Genomic DNA, 5,994 nt, shown 5'->3' with positions numbered 1-5,994 from the left:
GGCAAATCTACCGTGCTTTCCATCCAGTCTCAATTTCTTCTCTGGGGCCCAGGAAATGATAAAATACATTGGGTAAGGATTATGGCAAGAACATAAACAGAATACAATAAATGACTTGTGTACATGCTCCTGTGAAACTCTTCCAAAGAAATTTTTGTTTTTTCTAACTGTGGCAAAATATACATAACATAAAATTGACCATTTTAACTGTTTTTAAGCGTACAGTTCAGCGGCATTAAATACATCCACACTGTTGTACAAACATTGCTGCCATCCATCTTCAAAACTTTTTTATTCCCAAACTGAAACTCTGTACCCATTAAAAGCACCTCCATATTTCCTTTTCCCCCAGCCCCTGGCACCATTCGACTTTCTGTCACTCTGAATTTGACTACTCTGGGTACCTCATATAAGTGAAATCATACAGTATTTGTCCTTTTGTACCTGGTTTATTTCGCTAGTCATAATGTCTCCAAGTCTCATCCATGATGTAGCATTTTCAGAATTTCCTTCCTTCTTCAGGCTGAATGATATTCCGTTATATGTATACACCACATTTTTTTATCCATTTATCTGTTGATGGGCATTTGGATTGCTTCCACCTTCCACCATTATTCACCTGACTATTGTGAGTAATGGTGCTGTAAACGTGGATGTACCAATATCTTTTTGAGGCTTTGTTTTCAGTTCTTTTGGGTATACACCCAGAAGTAGAATTGCTGGATCCAATTAATTTCTTGAGGCACTCCTATACTGTGTTCCACAGCAAATGTACCATTTTACATTCCCACCAGCAATGCATAAGCGTTCCAATTTCTCCACATTTTCACCAACACTTGCTATTTTCTGTTTTAAAGTTTTAAAAAATAATAGCCTTCCTAAGGGGTATGAAGTGCTAGCTCATTGTGATTTTGGTTTGCATTTCCCTAATAATTAGTAATGTTGAGCATCATTTCATGTACTTTTTGGCCATTTGTGTATCTTCTTCGGAGAAATATCTTTTCAAGTCCTTTGTCAATTTTTAAATCGGGTTGTTTGTTTTTTGTTGTTGTTGAGCTGTAAAGAAGATTTTCAGACCTTAAAGAGAGGGGTCAAATTCTGACCATTTACAGAATTCTGACTTCCATTATTGGCAACAACTTTATTCCTTTAGAAAACAGCATACGAAGCATAAGTGGAACTCATTTCAGGTACATTGGCATGGATCTAATATTTCTAGCTATCTTTGCCTAGTCAGATGCTTGAGATAATTTTTCCGCACAATGAATCAATGCGTATTTCTGTTTTGTCCACATTCATAACTATTTCTGAACTCAGTCAAAAGTTCTAAGAACTACCCTCAGACTCCTGTCTTGCCTGCAAAAATACCAGATAAATATACACAAATGACAGTGCTTTTCCATTTCCAGGATATATTTGGCATTAAACTCAGGACAAAGGGAGACACAGACTTTAGCCTGTGGTTTGGGTCCCCCAACCCTCATGAAGGTGTTTGTTTCCACCTACTGCCTCCCAAAGGTGCCACTGCCCTCTGCATATATGAATCTGTTTATAATCTGAAGCCAGAGGTGAGAAAGTATGTTGATTTTCTATTTTGTGACATTTTTGTGGTGGCACAGATATTTTTATGAAATCCAGGCATGAAATTCCCCTTTTCTGAAAAGATAACACATGAGGAATTATTTTAGAAGAATAAACGAATTAACTAACTACGCTTATGTGCTCCAAATAAACCTGCATTCAATTGTTTGTAACTGGTTTAGCTGGCTGATTTGGGGGCAGTAAATTTTAATAGATTTCTACGATATTCAGCTATTTATACATCAACAAATGGAACTATATTATTTTAAAATGCCCCAGAGTATAAAGTAGTGTTTATAGAGGCGCTCAGTAAAATGTTGCTTTGTAAAGTAAATGTCCTAAAATCGTTTTCATATGCTACCATTTATTTATTCCCAAACAGATTGTAAGCAACTCAACGGAGCTGTTTTTAATCCCCTTTTACTGCATAATATAATGTTCTTTGTACAGTGTTAGCTAAATAAATGTTGCTGACTGACTGATCTGGCACTCGATGGAACTTTTTTATTGGCTATTCAAAAGTTATTTTAAATTTTGGGTGGAAGGAAAAGAGGCTTAGAAATTTATAGTATTTCTGTTAGATAACTAGTTTTAATACATTCTGAGGATTTCAAATCTAATGGGTGAGTATACCCATATGTTCTACATTTTAAGCATTCTCTTTGGCCATATCCTGTTGCTCTTTGGCCTTGTTCTACTCATCTTGATTTACCATTCCATTCCATTAATGAAATTGACATTCATCAGCCCTTGGCAGACAACGTTACCTTTAAAATTTGCTCTTCACATGCTATACTTTGAGGGTTTTTTAGGGGTGTCCTCAATTTTGTCCCTGCTTTGTTCAGAGCTAGGAAAATATTTTTTAATTGAAATATAGTTGGCGTAGAGTATTATGTGAATTTCAGGTGTACTACATAGTGATTTGACAATTGCATACATTATGAGATGATAACCATGAAAGTCTAGCAACCATCTGTCCCCATACAAATTTATTGAAATATTATTGACTGTATACCTTATGTTGTATATTACCTCCCCATGGCTTATTTACTTTCTAACTGGAGGTTTGTACCTCTTAGTTCCCTTCACCTATTACGTCCACCCCCCTCCTTCCACTTTAGCAACCACCTGTTCGTTCACTGTTTCTGAGTCTGTTTTCATTTTGCTTTGTTTTCTTTGTTTGTTTTGTTTTTTAGATTCCTCATATAAGTAAGATCATATGGTACTTGTCTTCCTCTGTCTGACTTATTTCACTAAGCCTAATACCCTTTAGATTCATCTGTGTTTTCCCAAATGGCAAGATTTCATTCTTTTTAGAGCTGAGTAATATTCCATTCCGCCAAATCTTCTTTATCCATTCATCTATCAATGGACATTTAGGTTGTTTCCTATCTTGGCTATTGTAAATAAGGCTGCAACAAACATTAGTGTGCATATATCTTTTCAAATTAGTGTTTTTGCTTCCTTCAAGTAAATACCCAGAAGTGAAATTGCTGGATCATTTGTCACTTCTACTTTTAATTATTTGAGGAATCTCCATACTATCTTCCATAGTGGCTGCTCCAATTTACAATACCACCAGCAGTGCACAAGAGTTCTCTTTTCTTCACATCCTCCTCAACATTTGTTATTTGCTGTCTTTTTGATTATAGCCATTCTGACAGGTGTAAGGTTGTATCTCATTATGGTTTTAATTTGTATTTCCCTGATGATTAGTGGTGTTGAGTATCACAAAAGCTTTTTAGTTTGATGTAATCCCATTTTTTTTGTTTGTTTGTTTCCCTTGCTTGAGGAGACATATTAAAAAAATATTGCTAAGACCAATGTCAAAGAGCTTACAGCCTATGTTTTCTTCTAGATGTTTTATAGTTTTAGGTCTTATATTTAAGTCTTTAATCCATTTCAGTTTAGTTTTGCATATAGTGTGAAAGAGTAGTCCTGTTTGATTCTTTTGCATATACCTGTCCAGTTTTTCCAACAACATTTATTGAAGAGACTGTTTTTTCCCCTTTGTACATTCTCACTTCCTTTGTCATAGGTTAATTGCCTGTATAAGTGTGGGTTCATTTCTGGGCTCTCTATTCTGTTCCATTGATCTATGTGTCTATTTTTGTGCCAGTACCATACTGTTTTGATTACTGTAGCTTTGTAGTATAGTTTGAAATCATGGAGCATGATACCTTCAGCTTTGCTCTTTCTCAAGATTGCCCTGACTATTTGGAGTCTTTTGTGCTACCATAAAAAAATTTAGAATTATTTTCTATTACTGTGAAAAATCCCATTGGTATTTTGATAGAAATTGCATTGAATCTATAGATTGCCTTGAGTAGTATGGTCATTTTAACAATATTAATTCTTCCAATCCATGAGCATGGTATATCTTTCCATTTGTTTGTATGTCATCTTCAATTTCTTTCATCAATGTCTTATAGTTTTCAGGGTACAAATCATTTACTCCTTTGGTTAGATTTATTCCTAGATATTTTATTCCTTTTGATGCAGTTGTAAATGAGAGTTTTCTTAATTTCTCTTTCTGATAGCTCATTATTAATGTATAGAAAAGCAAGAGATTTCTGTATATTAATTTTTTTACCCTGCAACTTTACAGAATCCATTTATTGGTTCTAATACTATTTTGGTAACATTTTTTTGAATTCCTATACATAGTATCATGTCATATCAAACACTGACAGTTTTACTTTTTCCTTCCTGACTTGGATTCCTTTTATTTATTTGTCTTGTTTGATTGCTATGGCTAGGACCTTCAATATTATATTGAACAAAGTTACAGGGAGTGGGCATCTTTATCTTGTTCCTGATCTTAGGGGAAAAGTTTTCAGCTTTTCACCATTGAGTATGATGCTGGCCACGGGTTTTGCATACAGCCTTTATTATGTTGAGGTATATTCCCTCTACACCCACTTTGGGAGACTTTTTATGATAAATGAGTGTTGAATTTAGTCAAAGGCTTTTTCTGCATCTATTGAGATATCATATGATTTTTCTTCTTCAATTAGTTAATGTGGTATGTAACATTGATTGATTTGTGAATACTGAACCATGCTTGCGTCCCTGGGAGAAATCCCACTTGATCATGGTGTATGATCCTTTTAATGCAATGCTGAGTTTGTTTTGCTACTATTTTGTTGAGGCTTTTTGCATCTATATTCACCAGAGATATCGGCTTGTCATTTTCTTTTTTTGTGGTGTCTTTGTCTGGTTTTGGTATCATGGTGATGCTGGCTTCCTAGAGTGAGTTCAGAAGTGTTCCTTTCTCTTCAATTTTTTGGGATAGTTTGAGTGGATAATGTTAACTCTTCTTTAAATGTTTTGTAGAATTCATCTGTGAAGACATCCTGGACTTTCATTTGTTCAGAGTTTTAAAATTGCCTGTTCAATTTCATTAACTGGTAATCAGTCTGTTAATATTTTCTATTTCTTCCTGATTCAGTCTTGGGAGACTGTAGCTTTCTAGGAATTTATTCATTTCTTGTAGGTTGTCCACTTTATTGTTGCATAATTATTATTTGTTGTAATCTCTTATGATCCTCTGTATCTCTGTAGTGTCGGTTGTAACTTCTCCTCTTTCATTTTTGATTTTATTAATTTGAGTCCTCTCTCTTTTTTTCTTGACGAAAGTTTTATCAATTTTGTCTGTCTTTTCAAAGAACCAGCTCTTAGTTTCACTGATCTTTTCTGTTGTTCTTTTAGTCTCTATTTCTTTTACTTCTGCTCTAATCTTTATGATTTCTTTCTTTCTACTAACTTTAGGGTTTATTTGTTCTTTTTTTTTTCTGGTTTAGACATAAGATTATGACAACCAAAATTATTTCCAGACATTGCCAAATATTCCCTGGGTGGGGAGGGCGGGGTGTGAAATCTTCCCTGGTTGAGAACTGTCCTTGAGAGTCTAAAATAGTGTTTGTGGAGGCATCCACTAGGATGTTGCTTTGTACATGTTCTAAGGTGCTTTTCTTAGGTTTAAAGATTATTTTTCCAAACAGATCACACAAAACTTATCTGACCTTACTTTTTAACCTTACTTTGGTGCATAATGTGTATATAGTGTTCTGTGCATGGTGAGAGGTCAATAATTGCTGTTTACTTTTTCAGTTCTAATTTTCACCACCCCCAGCTTTCCTAGGCTGTTAGTTCACAAAGTAGAAGGGGTTCTTCATCACGCCTCACTCTTTCCAAATCTTGGAATTTGGTCATCACTGTCAACAGTGTTGTTTTTATATACGTAGGCGGTGCTTTGAGTCAATTAATCATACCAGACTTATTGCCAGGGACAAAGTCTGCAAAACTGTCAGTATATTAATGTCTGAGGAAGTGCTGAACAACAGCCGGGACCCCTGCAATAGCCCAAAGGTACTATAATAGAAGCTCACTAATTTTGGAAGAAATGATTTT

Source organism: Stenella coeruleoalba, assembly GCF_951394435.1.
Source record: "Stenella coeruleoalba genome assembly, chromosome: 11".
Taxonomy (NCBI): domain Eukaryota; kingdom Metazoa; phylum Chordata; class Mammalia; order Artiodactyla; family Delphinidae; genus Stenella; species Stenella coeruleoalba.
Note: the sequence above shows the minus strand (reverse complement) of the source record.